Source organism: Aegilops tauschii, chromosome 4 (genome assembly GCF_002575655.3).
Source record: "Aegilops tauschii subsp. strangulata cultivar AL8/78 chromosome 4, Aet v6.0, whole genome shotgun sequence".
In the NCBI taxonomy this organism is placed as follows: Eukaryota; Viridiplantae; Streptophyta; class Magnoliopsida; order Poales; family Poaceae; genus Aegilops; species Aegilops tauschii.
In genome coordinates this window covers 440457015-440473346 of record NC_053038.3, presented here as the reverse complement: position 1 = coordinate 440473346, position 16332 = coordinate 440457015, and positions in this window count along the sequence as shown.

Here is a 16332-nt window from a genome sequence, read left to right as displayed (position 1 = left end):
CCGTACCCGACGCCGCCGGGCCAGCCGTACCCGCCGTCGCCGCAGAACCAGCCGTACCCTCCGTCGCCGCCGAACCAGCCGTACCCTCCTGCGCCGAACCAGCCGTACCCGCCGTCGCCGCCGAACCAGCCGTACCCTCCTCCGCCGAACCAGCCGTACCCGCCGTCGCCGCCGCAGCAGCAGAACCGCGAGCAGTACGCGCCACTGCCGCCCGGCCAGCCGTACCCGTCGCCGGCTGGCCAACCGTACCCGCCGCCGCCGGTCCAGCCGTACCCGCCGCCGATGGCTTACCCGGCGCACCAGTACGCGCAGCCCTACGGGTACCCGCCGCCGCAGCCGTACCCGCCGTACGCGCAGCCTCCACCGCCCCCGCCGCACCGGCACGAGGGCCCGTCCTTCGCCCAGGGATGGTACGTACCCGCAACCTCACCTCAACTCACATCGTCATCGGTTGACAGCTTCAAAACTGCGACTAGAGTTAAGAATTCAGATGGTGATTGCATGGTGTCGACTGTCAGGAAACGGCAGAACAGAAATGGTAAATGGATGGGCACGAGGTACCGGGAAAACGGGGTCACGATGTGCTACCTTCGAGACGGGAACACGTCTGGGTCTGTCACGCATATGCAGACCATACGTGTATGCGAGATGACCAACTAGGACGCCATTAATTAGCCAACACTGCCCCCTTATCAACATACATTAGTAATTACTCTCTCCGTTCCTAAATATTTGTCTTTCTAAACATTTCAAAGAAACACAACATACAGATGCATGTAGACATATTTTAGAGTATAGATTCACTCATTTGCTTCATATGTAGTCACTTGTTGAAATCTCTAAAAAGATAAATACTCCCTCCGTCCGGAAATACTTGTCATCAAAATGAATAAAAGGGGATGTATATAGACGTATTTTAGTTCTAAATACATCTCTTTTTATCCATTTTGATGACAAGTATTTTCGGACGATGGGAGTATTTGGGAACAGAGGGAGTAGAAACTAGCCAAATACTAACTCCGTTCATGAACATAAGATGTTTTGGATATTTCAATGTAGACAACGTACGATATGAGTGAACAAACACATTAAAATGTGTCTATATACATTCAGTTTAGGAAGATACAAGCTAAAACATCTTATACTAGATCATTAAGGCGCGTGTTGCCGCGCTCGTTCATATTGAGAAAATAACAAAAGATATATATAATAAAATCTTGACAACACATATATTTGTTAAACATGAATTGAAGGTGCATTATTACCCAAAAAACCATAGTAGTAAAATAGTGGCATCATAAATAGTCCAAAAATACTTGGCACTTGGCAGTACTAATATAATGATTTGCCCACCCCAGAAATTAATTACAAGATGAACAATTTCAAAATATTGCATGACTGTGTAAATTAGACAAAGCATTGTGGAGATAGAGCACACTTGAACTCCAAAGGATAGCCAAAACCTGTATGTTAAAACTTTGCTAGTTTCATGGCTTCTTCAAGTGAATTTGCTAGCCAATATACTTCGGTTTCATTACATTTTCAATTAATTATTAACATGTAATAAGAAAAGGTAAAGGTTGAGTTGTGACAAACAAGACGACATCTATTTAGAGGAAGATATACTTGTTTAAGAAGTGCTCACTCATACAGTATAAAAATGCATCAGGAACTGAATTGAATCAAAACAAAAACAAAACGATGAGGCCAAAGAATGGCAAGGCTGACTAAAGGAGGGAAAGCTAGCTAAAGTAAGGTAAGCAATGGAGAAAGGGAAGAAGAAATGACACAACAGCCGAATATGAAGTGATCCTTGGAGCTGTCCCAAATTCAGTGTCTTAGAGATGCCTATTTGCTCCTGCAATGTTTCCAGTAACAACAACAGATGTTTTTATTGCACCGAAGCATAGTTGAGAGATGAACAAGGAAGCTAAATTGCCCTAATGAGAGGCGAATGGAAAAGAGCACAACAATCAGCTGCAGCAGCCAGCAGGGAATATATCTGAGCGCTCTTGAGGCTTTAGGCTAGAGAACCAGCGAAGGAAGAGTAGGGGGCGAGAGAGGGCACCACCAAGGCACACGTGCAGTAGAAGCTCGCTGCCAGGACGCGGTGGCGAGGCGCCGAGGAACAGGGAATAGAGTTGGCGACATTTTTTAGGCCTGTTAACGGGATATATACATAGGGGTGTTTGGGGCAAAAACAACAAATTTAACCTGTAGACGAAAAGAATTCACAAATTGAACTGTTGATGAAAAAATTTCACATAGCTGACTTTTTTGTGTAGCGCCCGACAGTAAGGCGTCACACTACACTATGCAGTGCCTAACTGACACGCGGTGCACGCCTGACCAGCATCGCATACCAAACTGTCTGAAAATTGCTAAGTCTGTGCAACGCCTGAGAGCTAGGCGCTACACTACACAGTGTAACGCCTAGTGCCTAGGCGCTGCACTAGTTGCCAATCAAGCATATGCGCAGGGGTTGCGTTATCGTAGCTCTGATTCTCGGAATATGTGATGGGCTAGTAGATTAAGCAGTACTATTACGAGCTAGTGCATGCATGGGTTTCTGGCTATTATCTATGGGCTACTCCTGATAGGTCCATGTCAAGAATCAACTTTTTCTCTAGTTGGATCTTCTGTATCCATGTGCCGTTGAAATACCTCGAATTGGCCACGAAAGATCCGTGAAGTTTTAACTCGCACTGCACACCTGACCCCACATGTGTCTTTGACTAGGCATAGCGCGGCACCAACGCATATGCACTAGTGCAACGCCTAAACGCTAGGCGCTACACTATATAGTGCAGCGCCTAGCTCTCAGGCATTGCACACTGACTTAGCAATTTTCAGGCAGTTCGGTGTGCGATGCTGGTCAGGTGTGTAGCGCCTGTCAGTTAGGCGCTGCACAGTGTAGTGTGACGCCTAGCTGTCGGGCGCTACATGAAAGGGTCAGCTATGTGAAATTTTTTCATCAACAGTTTAGTTTGTGAATTCTTTTTGTCCACAGGTCAAATTTGTCGTTTTTGCCGGTGTTTGGTTCGCTGCACTGCATGTGACTCGCATTCATCATGCAAAAATTGGTTGTTTGGTACACTGCATGGGCTTTTGAGCCTGGCCCGGTGGATGCAAAATTAGGACTCTCAGCCAGGCTGAGGGAAACGTAGGGTGTGTTTGGTAGGGTGCATGGATGGTGCATGAGGGCAAAAGTTTCCAATCCGACCCACTTTTGCTTGTTTGGTAGGGTGCATGGGCTCACCTGAGCTATGTCCATCTCATGCATAAAAGGGCCCTCAACCATGCTCATCTCATGCACCCCAAACAGGGTGCATGAAGGCAGCCATGCTGGCCCTGACCCTTGTCCCCACCCACCAGATCACGTTCAGATATGTTTATATTTCAAAAAATGTTCAAATTTTGAAAAAGTTCAGAATTTCGATTTTTTAAAAAAGTTTAAAATTTCAAAATTGTTTAAATTTTCAAAAAATTGTTCTGAATTTCAAAATTTGTTTGAATTTTCAATAAATGTTTTAAAATTTTAAAAAATGTTCGGAATTTTGAAAAATAAATATTTTTGAATTTTGAAAAAAACCAGAATTTCAAAAAAACATATAAAATATTCAGAAGTTTAGAATTTCAAATATTTTCAAATTTTCAAAATATGTTTAGAATTTAAAATTTTAATTAATTTTGAAAAAAATGTTTAGAAATTTCAACTTTTTTAAAATTTTCAAAAAATGTTTAAATTTGTTTTCATTTTGTTTCAATTTTGTTCATCATTCAAAAAATTAGAATTTGAAATTGTTTAGCATGTCTAAACACATGCAGCCTGCCAAACAAAGTCTCATCTCAGCATGTCTCAGCGTATACATCGCCGCCAAACAACAGCAACTGAATGGACTCAACATGTTTACACTCAGCATGTATGAGAGGAGAACAACTAGGCTAGGTCCATACATGCTACCAAACACACCCGTAAGTTTCGAGCGTAGCTCGCGTGCATGCTCGCTGCCTCGCTCGTTCCCTTCTTTTTCTATCTTCTATCCAGCGCTGCCGCCTAGACCTAGCGCCGCCGCCGCCGCCGTTCGTCCTTCACCAAGTCCGTCGCCGTCCTCGTTCGTCCCCTCGTCCTCGACTAAGCTCCGCTGCCTCCATCCTCGACCAAGCGTCGCCGCCGCCCTCGACAAGCCCCCGCAGGCCGGATCCTGATGCCTCGCGTCGCCGCAAGCCGGATCTCGCCATCTGGAGCCACCGCCGCAGGCCGGATCTCGCCATCTGGAGCCGCCACCGCGCCCTCTCCAAGCGCCAGCGCCGGCCATGTCAAAGTGCCGCAGTCCTTGGCCGTCATCATCAATTGCCGGTGCCGCCCTTGCCCAAGCTCTGCCGCCAGCCTCTTCAAGGGTAGCCGTTCTTGGCTGCGCTCGTCAAGCGCCGCCGTGGCCTTGTCCAAGTGTCGTCAACAACCTCTTCAAGTGCTATCTGCGCCATCTCGAGTTCACCTCGTACATCCATATCATGCAAAGTTCACCAAACACTATCTCGGCTCATTCTTGCATCAATCCAACCAAGTCACACTCACCCAGCATCCTCCGCAGCCTAAAACTACCCAGGAACCAAACACGCCCATAGGAACCAGGCTCCCGCTGCCTGGACCTCTTGGGCCTTACGGCCTGATTATTGACACAACTTGTAACTCGTTCTGTGGAGTAGCGGCCCAGAAAACTATGCTATGAGCGGGACAAACGGAAAATTAATTAGCGTAAACCAACTGAGGACCCAGCCAATCCCGCGCGTACATGAGTGTGATCCGACGGTTAAGGGCCCTAAATCGTTGTGGAGGCTCCTAGGTAGCTCCGTTTTACTGTTTAGTAATTTGTGAGTAGAGGGAGTAGGTCTTCTTTTTTTACTCTGGATATTAGTTTTGGGTTGAGTCAAACATTATAAAATTCCACCAAATTTATGTTAAAAATATCAACATCTAATATAAAAATATACCCCATGATGGATGTAACAATATTGATATGGTATCAAGAAGGTTGAAGACAATATCCGCAACAAGAAAAATGAATGTTAAAGACAAAACTCATATGTGAAATAAAAGTGAAACGAAGGGGGGGGGGGTGATGTATGAATAACTGTTGTGCATCTTAGGATCAACTAACTGCTCGACCGTGCGTGCAATTGTCATATGGTGCAATGCTTCCTCTATTGCTACTGATGTACATGCTTTACATAAGAAGCAAAATTGGTGAGATCACAATATTAAATACCGTTTCTAAGTTCAAAAAAATCCAACTCATAAATTGTGCACCGGTGATGTATTTGGCTCTGTTTCAATGAGACATTCAAAACTAGATATCATATATCTATGTTTTTTTCCTTTTCGAAAAAAATATATCTATGTTTTGATAATATTGTGTTCATCGTACAAAGTTACCACCCGGTGATTTATGAAGTTGCCACTCTTTTTTGATATTAAAGCATTGAAATTCAGCTTACTTGCTTAGTTTATGACACTGATCACGAGTCTTCAACACAAGTGTGAAAGTGAAAGTGCAAAGTTATAAGGATGTGCTATACAAACACTATCAACTAGTCACTCGTTCGTAGAAATAAATTCCCACCACCATAGTGTTGACACTGGTGATGTTGTATTAGTTATCACCACGATGGTGATGCACTTACAAGAGATGGTACTAACATTGATGTTGTGTGTATTTACCATGACAACAACACATTTGCCATGCCCTTTGCTGGAAATGTAATTATCGTGTTTTAGTATTTAATTATCACCTTGTTGGTGCGATGAAATGACATGGTAACTACTCCTTTAATATGTTATTGTATGTATTAACATACACATTGATCAAATTTGTAAACAGGTGTAGTATCACCGCGATGGTGATGCGCATACTAGCCTGCCTAGAACATCATGTTGAAGCTGTACTCATTAGTTTGTTTTGAAGTAGTTGCCACCATAGTAGTAAGACTATATGGTAAGTTGTTACAAAATAGTAACTAGTACCTTATTGCGTGCTAACAAACGTGTTTGGAAAAAGTTTTTCGATGCATACTTAAGTGAAATATAGCTTTGAAGTCATCGTTGTTATAAAGGCAGCACCGAAAAATAGATTGTGGAACTAGCGGAGGGTTTGAGCTACAAAACTTTATTGTAACAATCATGAAACCAAGAATTAGTGGGTCAATGTCATCACCTTTTGTCCTTGTATGTGTTTGCATAGCAACTAAACTTTTCCCTTATGTACACCTTCTAATTTACCTTTTGTTTCATGCCTTTTCATACACATCGGATATCACGGACAATAAAACTTGCTAAGACAATAATTTGAACATTCGTCCTCTTGATTTTTTTATTAACATTTTTTTGCACTTTGGTTCATCAGTTCATTGCAGATGCTATAGTATATTGTTGTTATGGTAGTTGATTCCTGACTTCTGCTATATGTTCTCATGTCCAGTCTTGCAGCATGTTGTTGCTGTTGTCTCATGGATGCATGCTTCTAAGAGAAAACATGGATCACGATACAAACTGACGGAAGACTTGGTTATAATAGTTGTGGGACGTCAACATTAATTCGTTTAGACCCAAGAGTTTTGCATTGATTACTCGACATAATTACAATTGTGTTGAGTGCACGTGTTTGATGAAACCATGAAAGTTAGTTAGTTAGGAGGGTATGTTGTAGTTTTAGTAATATATTTAGTCACTGATGAAAAGTGCTATCTCATCTAACTAATATGCCCATAGATATCAATAAATAAGGTTGTGTTTGTCACTGAGGTGAATAATGATAATCTGACTTTTCAAAATCTAATTTTCTGTTTCCCTAACTATTTTTCTTTGCTTTTCTAGATGTTTTTCGTAATGGATTACAAAATATTTTTTAGCATAACAACAATTCACTGTGTTGCTGTCACCTAGTTGTGTTACTCTTGAGGGCTTACCAGCCTTGGAGAGCAACCCATTATTTCGATATCTCTAGTTGGCATCGGTCTTGGAGATTGCTTTGCCGGCCATGAACATGTACCGGGGAGATGAGGCAGTGGGACGATGTCATCCTCAACCCTACCCGGAAAGCCGTGCTTCGAGTGGCTCTTTTGGTTATGTAATAGACCAATAATAGCTCACTAATAGAGTACCTTGGAGCATGAACCATCTCATATGGTGGAGAGTGTTGGGGAACGCAGCAATTTCAAAAAAAATATCCTACGCACGCAAGATCCATCTAGGTGATGCATAGCAACGAGAGGGGAGAGTGTTGTCCACGTACCCTCGTAGACCGAAAGCGGAAGCGTTATGACAACGCGGTTGATGTAGTCGTAAGTCTTCACGATCCGACCGATCCTAGTACCGAAAGTACGGCACCTCCGCGATCTGCACACGTTCGGCTCGGTGACGTCCCACGAACTCTTGATCCAGCTGAGTGTCGAGGGAGAGCTTCGTCAGCACGACGGCATGATGACGGTGATGATGAAGTTACCGACACAGGGCTTCGCCTAAGCACTACAACGATATGACCGAGGTGGAATCTGTGGATGGGGGCACCGCACACGGCTAAGACAATTGTCAACTTGTGTGTCTATGGGGTGCCCCCTTCCCTCGTATATAAAGGAGTGGAGGAGGGGGAGGGCCGGCCCTCTCATGGCGCGCCCCAAGGGGAGTCCTACTCCCATCGGGAGTAGGATTCCCCCTTCCCTAGTTGGAGTAGGAGAGGAAGGAAGGAGGAGAGAGGGAGAAGGAAAGGGGGGCGCCGCCCCCCTTCCTAGTCCAATTCGGACCCAAGGAAGAGGGGCCGCGCGGCCCGCCCTGGCCGCCTCTCTCTCTCTCTCTCTCTCTCTCTCTCTCTCTCTCCACTAAGGCCCATATGGCCCATTAGACTCCCCGGGGGGTTCAAGTAACCCCCCGGTACTCCGGTAATTGCCCGAACTCACCCGGAACCATTCCGAAGTCCAAACATAGTCATCCAATATATCAATCTTTATGTCTCGACCATTTCGAGACTCCTCGTCATGTCTGTGATCACATCCGGGACTCCGAACAACCTTCGGTACATCAAAACACATAAACTCATAATACCGATCGTCACCGAATGTTAAGCGTGCGGACCCTACGGGTTCGAGAACTATGTAGACATGACCGAGACTCATCTCCGGTCAATAACCAATAGCGGAACCTGGATGCTCATATTGGTTCCTACATATTCTACGAAGATCTTTATCGGTCAAACCGCATAACAACATACGTTGTTCCCTTTGTCATCGGTATGTTACTTGCCCGAGATTCGATCGTCGGTATCTCAATACCTAGTTCAATCTCGTTACCGGCAAGTCTCTTTACTCGTTCCGTAATACATCATCCCGCAACTAACTCATTAGTCACATTGCTTGCAAGGCTTATATTGATGTGCATTACCGGGAGGGCCCAGAGATACCTCTCCGAAACACGAAGTGACAAATCCTAATCTCGATCTATGCCAACCCAACAAACACCACCAGAGACACATGTAGAGCATCTTTATAATCACCCAGTTACGTTGTGACGTTTGATAGCACACTAAGTGTTCCTCCGGTATTCGGGAGTTGCATAATCTCATAGTCATAGGAACATGTATAAGTCATGAAGAAGGCAATAGCAACAAACTAAACGATCAAGTGCTAAGCTAATGGAATGGGTCAAGTCAATCACATCATTCTCTAATGATGTGACACCGTTAATCAAATGACAACTCATGTCTATGGCTAGGAAACTTAACCATCTTTGATTCAACGAGCTAGTCAAGTAGAGACATACTAGTGACACTCTGTTTGTCTATGTATTCATACATGTACTAAGTTTCCGTTTAATACAATTCTAGCATGAATAATAAACATTTATCATGATATAAGGAAATATAAATAACAACTTTATTATTGCCTCTAGGGCATATTTCCTTCAGTCTCCCACTTGCACTAGAGCCAATAATCTAGTTCACGTCGCCATGTGATTTAACACTAATAGTTCACATCACCATGTAATTAAGACTCATAGTTCACATCGTCATGTGACCAACACCCAAAAGGTTTTACTAGAGTCAATAATCTAGTTCACATCGCTATGTGATTAACACCCAAAGAGTACTAAGGTGTGATCATGTTTTGCTTGTGAGAGAAGTTTAGTCTACGGGTCTGCAACATTCAGATCCATATGTATTTTGTAAATTTCTATGTCTACAATACTCTGCACGGTGCTACTCTAGCTAATTGCTCCCACTTTCAATATGTAGCTAGATCAAGACTTAGAGTCATCCAGATCGGTGTCAAAGCTTGCATCGACATAACTCTTTACGACGAACTCTTTGTCACCTACATAACTGAGAAACATATCCTTATTCTACTAAGGATAATTTTGACCGCTGTCCAGTGATCCACTCCTGGATCACTATTGTACCCTCTTGCCAAACTCATGGTGAGGTACACAATAGGTCTGGTACACAGCATAGCATGCTTTATAGAACCTATGACTGAGGCATAGGGAATGACTTTTCATTCTCTTTCTATTTTCTGCCGTGGTCGGGTTTTGAGTCTTTACTCAACTTCACACCTTGCAACATAGGCAAGAGATCCTTCTTTGACTGTTCCATTTTGAACTACTTCAAAATCTTGTCAAGGTATGTACTCATTGAAAAAAAGTTATCAAGCGTCTTGATCTATCTCTATAGATCTTGATGCTCAATATGTAAGCAGCTTCACCGAGGTATTTCTTTGAAAAACTCCTTTCAAACACTCCTTTATGCTTTCCAGAAAATTCTACATTATTTTTGATCAACAATATGTCATTCACATATACTTATCAGAAAGGCTGTAGTGCTCCCACTCACTTTCTTGTAAATACATGCTTCATCGCAAGTCTGTATAAAACTATATGCTTTGATCAACTCATCAAAGCGTATATTCCAACTCCGAGATGCTTGCACCAGTCTATAGATGGATCATTGGAGCTTGCACACTTTGTTAGCACCTTTAGGATTGACAAAACCTTCTGGTTGCATGATATACAACTCTTCTTTAAGAAATCTATTAAGGAATGCAGGTTTGACATCCATTTGCCAAATTTCATAAAATGTGGCAATTGCTAACATGATTCGGATGGACTTAAGCATCGCTACAGGTGAGAAGGTCTCATCGTAGTCAACTCCTTAAACTTGTCGAAAACCTTTTGCAACAAGTCGAGCTTTGTAGACAGTAACATTACAACAACGTCAGTCTTCTTATTGAAGATCCATTTATTCTCAATGGCTTGCCGATCATAGGGCAATTCCACCAAAGTCCATACTTTGTTTTCATACATGGATCCCATCTCAGATTTCATGGCCTTAAACCATTTTGCGGAATCTGGGCTCATCATCGCTTCCTCATAGTTCGTAGGTTCTTCATGGTCTAGTAACATGACTTCCAGAACCGGATTACCGTACCACTCTGGTGCGGAACGTACTCTGGTTGACCTACAGGTTTGGTAGTAACTTGATCTGAAGTTTTATGATCATCATCATTAACTTCCTCACTAATTGGTGTAGGCATCACTTGAACTGATTCTGTGATGAACTACTTTCCAATTCGGGAGAAGGTACAATTACCTCATCAAGTTCTACTTTCCTCCCACTCACTTCTTTCGAGAGAAACTCCTTCTCTAGAAATGATCCATTCTTAGCGACAAAGATCTTGCCTTCAGATCTGTGATAGAAGGTGTACCCAACATTTTCTTTTGGGTATTCTATGAAGACGCACTTCTCCGATTTTTGGGTTTGAGGTTATTAGGTTGAAACTTTTTCACATAAGCATCGCAACCCCAAACTTTAAGAAACGTCAGCTTAGGTTTCTTGCCAAACCATAGTTCATACGGTGTCGTCTCAACGGATTTAGACGGTGCCCTATTTAACGTGAATGTAGCTGTGTCTAATGCATAACCCCAAAACGATAGTGGTAAATCGGTAAGAGACATCATAGATTGCACTATATCCAATAAAGTACGGTTATGAGGTTCGAACACACCATTATGTTGTGGTGTTCCAGGTGGCATGAGTTTGTGAAACTATTCCACATTGTTTTAATTGAAGGCCAAACTCGTAACTCAAATATTTGTCTCTGCGATCAGATCGTAGAAACTTTATTTTCTTGTTACGATGATTCTCTATTGCACTCTGAAATTCTTTGAACTTTTCAAATGTTTCAGACTTGTGTTTCATTGCTACCTCTTGAGCACTGCGTTGGTTTTTCCCTTGAAGAGGAAAGGGTGATGCAGTAAAGTAGAATAAGTATTTCCCTCAGTTTTTGAGAACCAAGGTATCAATCCAGTAGGAGACCACGCTCAAGTCCCTCGCACCTACACAAACAAATAAGAACCTCGCAACCAACGCAATAACGGGGTTGTCAATCCCTTCACGGTCACTTACGAGAGTGAGATCTGATAGATATGATAAGATAATATTTTTGGTATTTTTATGATAAAGAGAAATAAAGATGCAAAGTAAAATAAAAGGAAATAGAAATAGCTAAGTGTTGGAAGATTAATATGATGGGAAATAGACCCGGGGGCCATAGGTTTCACTAGTGGCTTCTCTCAAGAACATAAGTATTACGGTGGGTGAACAAATTACTGTCGAGAAATTGATAGAATTGAGCATAGTTATGAGAATATCTAGGTATGATCATGTATATAGGCATCACGTCCGTGACAAGTAGACCGACTCCTGCCTGCATCTACTACTATTACTCCACACATCAACCTCTATCGAGCATGCACCTAGAGTATTAAGTTCATAAGAACAGAGTAACGCTTTAAGCAAGATGACATGATGTAGAGGGATAAACTCATGCAATATGATATAAACCCCATCTTGTTATCCTCGATGGCAACAATACAATACGTGCCTTGCTGCGCCTGCTGTCACTGGGAAAGGACACATCAAGATTGAACCCAAAGCTAAGCACTTCTCCCATTGCAAGAAAGATCAATCTAGTAGGCCAAACCAAACTGATAATTCGAAGAGACTTGCAAAGATAACCAATCATACATAAAAGAATTTAGAGAAGATTCAAATATTGTTCATAGATAAACTTGATCATAAACCCACAATTCATCGGACCCGACAAACACACCGCAAAAGAAGATTACATCGAATAGATCTCCACGAGAATCGTGGAGAACTTTGTATTGAGATCCAAAGAGAGAGAAGAAGCCATCTAGCTAATAACTATGGACCTGAAGGTCTGTTGTAAACTACTCACACATCATCGGAGAGGCTATGGTGTTGATGTAGAAGCCCTCTGTGATCAGTGCCCCCTCCGGCAGGACGCCGGAAAAGGCCCCAAGATGGGATCTCACGGGTACAGAAGGTTGCGGCGGTGGAATTAGGTTTTCATGGATGCCTCTGATGGTTTGGGGGTACGTAGGTATATATAGGAGGAAGAAGTACGTCAGTGGAGCAACGTGCGCCCCACGAGGGTGGAGGGCGCGCCCCCTGCCTCGTGCTCTCCTCGTTGCTTTCTTGACGTGGACTCCAAGTCCTCCCGATCATGTTTGTTCCGAAAATCACGTTCCCGAAGGTTTCATTCCGTTTGGACTCCGTTTGATATTCTTTTTCTGCGAAACACTGAAATAGGCAAAAAACAACAATTTGGGCTGGGCCTCCGGTTAATAGGTTAGTCCCAAAAATAATATAAAAGTGTATAATAAAGCCCATTAAACATCCAAAACAGAATATAATATAGCATGGAACAATAAAAAATTATAGATACATTGGAGACGTATCAAGCATCCCCAAGCTTAATTCCTGCTCATTCTCGAGTAGGTAAATGATAAAAACAGAATTTTTGATGTGGAATGCTACTTGGCATAATTTTCAATGTAATTCTCTTAATTGTGGTATGAATGTTCAGATACGAAAGATTCAAGACAAAAGTTTAATATTGACATAAAAATAATAATACTGCAAGCATACTAACTAAGCAATTATGTCTTCTCAAAATAACATGGCCAAAGAAAGTTATCCCTACAAAATCATATAGTATGGCTATGCTCTATCTTCATCACACAAAATATTTAAATCATGCACAACCCCGATGACAAGCCAAGCAATTGTTTCATACTTTTGATGTTCTCAAACTTTTTCAATCTTCACGCAATACATGAGCGTGAGCCATGGACATAACACTATATGTGAATAGAATGGTGGTTGTGGAGAAGACAAAAAGGGAGAAGATAGTCTCACATCAACTAGGCGTATCAACGGGCTACGGAGATGCCCATCAATAGATATCAATGTGAGTGAGTAGGGATTGCCATGCAACGGATGCACTAGAGCTATAAGTATATGAAAGCTCAACAAAACAAACTAAGTGGCACTACAAAAAAATACACTTCCGTGATGATACGTGTTTGTCACAGTAGGTCGCGTTTTTTGTCATGCATGTACATCCGTGACAAATTTATGACAGAATCAAGATAGTCATACCTGTGCTGTCGTAGAAGTGTTCCATGACATTACCAAAATTATCATCACGGAAGTGTCCACTTCCATGACGATAAATCACGCGTCACAGAAGTGCTTTCGTCAAGGGTGACCGACACGTGGCATCCACCGTAACGGAACGCCGTTAAGCTATCGGGTTGGGTTTTGGATCCGGTAACCCGTTAACAGCCCCGACCAATGGGGATTTTCCACGTGTAAAATCATCATTGGCCGGAGGAGACACGTGTCAGGTCCGCGTTGGCACAGGTGTCACTCATCCAATGGGTGAGACGCGCCTATGATATGTTGACACGTGGACCGGCCCATCAAGTGTAAATGGGCCAGCCCAACTGAAGGCCCACAAGATTTTGCGGACCATAATGGGCCGGCCTAGCTAAAGGCCCACGAGATTTTGCGGACCATAATGGGCTGGCCCAGCTAAAGGCCCACAAGATTTTGCGGGCCATAATGGGCCGGCCCAGGTAAAGGCCCACAAGATTTTTGTCTGCCATAATGGGCCGGCCCAGATAAAGGCCCACAAGATTCTTGCGGATCATAATGGGCCGGCCCAGCTAAAGGCCCACGAGATTTCGCCGACATTAATGGGCCGGCCTAGTTGTAGGCCCACAAGATTTTGAGGACCCTAGTAGGCCGGCCCATTAACTGGCTGCCATGTTTTGGGCCAAATGCCGGCCCATATTTGATCCGGTCCATTAATGGCCTGCCACGCTCCGGGCCTAATAGTGGCCCATATGAGATCCGGCCCGTTAATAGCCTACCACGTTCTGGGCCAAATTACGGCCCAGATCAGGTCCGGCCCTTTAAGAGGCTTTGGGCTCAATTATGGCCCATATCAGTTTCGGCCCGTCAACTGGACACTATGCTTTTGGGCCCACTTGCTAAAGGCCCACTTAGTAATTCGGCCTGATATTAGTTTTGGCCTGTTAAGGGCCCGTTTAACATTTCGGCCCTATATTAATTTCGGCCTGTTAAAAGCCCGTCATATAGCTAGGCCTAACTACGACCCAGTTTGCATTTGGCCTGCTCGCAGCCGATATCTGATTGGGCCAAACAAGGACCGAGACAATTTTGGCCTGTTAAAAGCCCATGATTTGATTCGCACAATCATGGGCCGGGGTTCATTTCGGGCTGCTGCCGGCCCGTGAGCTGTTCGGCACGTTTCAGGCCCAACCTACATCGTGATTGCATGACGGCCCGATTATATACCGTAATTTTACGGTTTGGCCGGTTTACTGCGAAGACATGATATATATACAGTAAAATAACTGCAACATCGTGAATAAGAAAAAACCTAGACTATACAATAAAGAAATTACGGCATATTACATCCACTGGGCATCAAAGTTCGCCACTATGATAATAAAGCACAAGCAGACAGCAGATTACATACACTGGGCATCAAAGATCGCCACTAGTGCAAATAAACACGCCGACAAAATAATATACAAAACCGACAGCACTTCAATAGAGTTTAAGAAAGGTTAGCCCTGCTGGGGAGCTGCAGCGCAAGCAGCTGAGCAAGATGATGAGACTGCGCTTGTTCAACACTTATATCTTCCTCATTCTGAAAGATAAACAAGCAGACAGATGACATGTTTTGCACATAAAAGTATCCGTGCTGACAATTCATCACATTTCTTACTGACGAATAAAGTGACACAGTTTAAAATTGCATTAACACAATATGGTATTGTTCAGGTCAAGACATGGCAGGAAATGACATTGTGAAGGAGTTGGCAGCTTCACGACACCACTGGATTACAGATCAAGAACTCATAAGTATCAATGATTAGTGTGCTGTCAATTTATACCATTTCAGATTGGCAAATAAAGGGACGGTTTAAATAATAGTAGAATGATATGACATTGTTCATAGTTAAGACATTGCAGAATATGACATTGTGCTGTAGTGGGTAGGTTCACCACACCACTGGATTACGGATGAAGAACAGAAGCATACACTTGCTCTGTATAGTTTAATTTACATGGTATGAAGAAGGAACTTGGTTGTACAACTGAAAACTTAAATTGAGAAAGGACAAACTTTTGTTTATGAACTACATAATAAACTTTAAACAAGCAATTTGATGCAAACACCAAAAATAAACAGCTGTTGCAGTCATGCCTAACCAAATATATACAACAAAGTTTGAAGGCTTGAGATGGACAAACTTACATTATTGGTGAAGACAGGCTCTATAAAGGCCTTGTCCATGCTGATGGGGGGGGCAATTCAAGAAGTTTACTACAGAATCTTCTTCAAAAGCATTGCCTTTATTCTACATTTTGTTAAGAGTAAATATAGATGTGATAATATATGAAAAATGGAGAATATTTAAGATAAGATGAAGAGTGATGCTACATAACCAAGTAGCTATAAATGTAAGTGCAGCAATACAGGCAAAAGGTACAACCAAGAGCAATGCACAGCTAAACTTCTTCAGTACCAACCTTATGGTAAGAGTAAATATAGATCTGATGTGTAGAAAATGGAGGGCAAAGGAAAATAAGCTGCAGAGTGATGCTACATGAACAACTACCTGTCATTATAAGTACACTGATAAAGGAAAGCATGTACTTACAAGAACAATGCAGAGCTAAAAAAAATTGGCATTGGATATATTCTACACTAATGTAACCATTCATACAGATCAGATAATTTGGAGCGAACAATTGATAAGCAAGCTATCATGCATACTGCTGTCACATAATGAACCAGGTATGTATGCAAGTACAGTGATACAGGACAACAGGTACTAAAAGAGCAAAGCAGCGGGCAGCATATTTGCGATATCCTATCGTT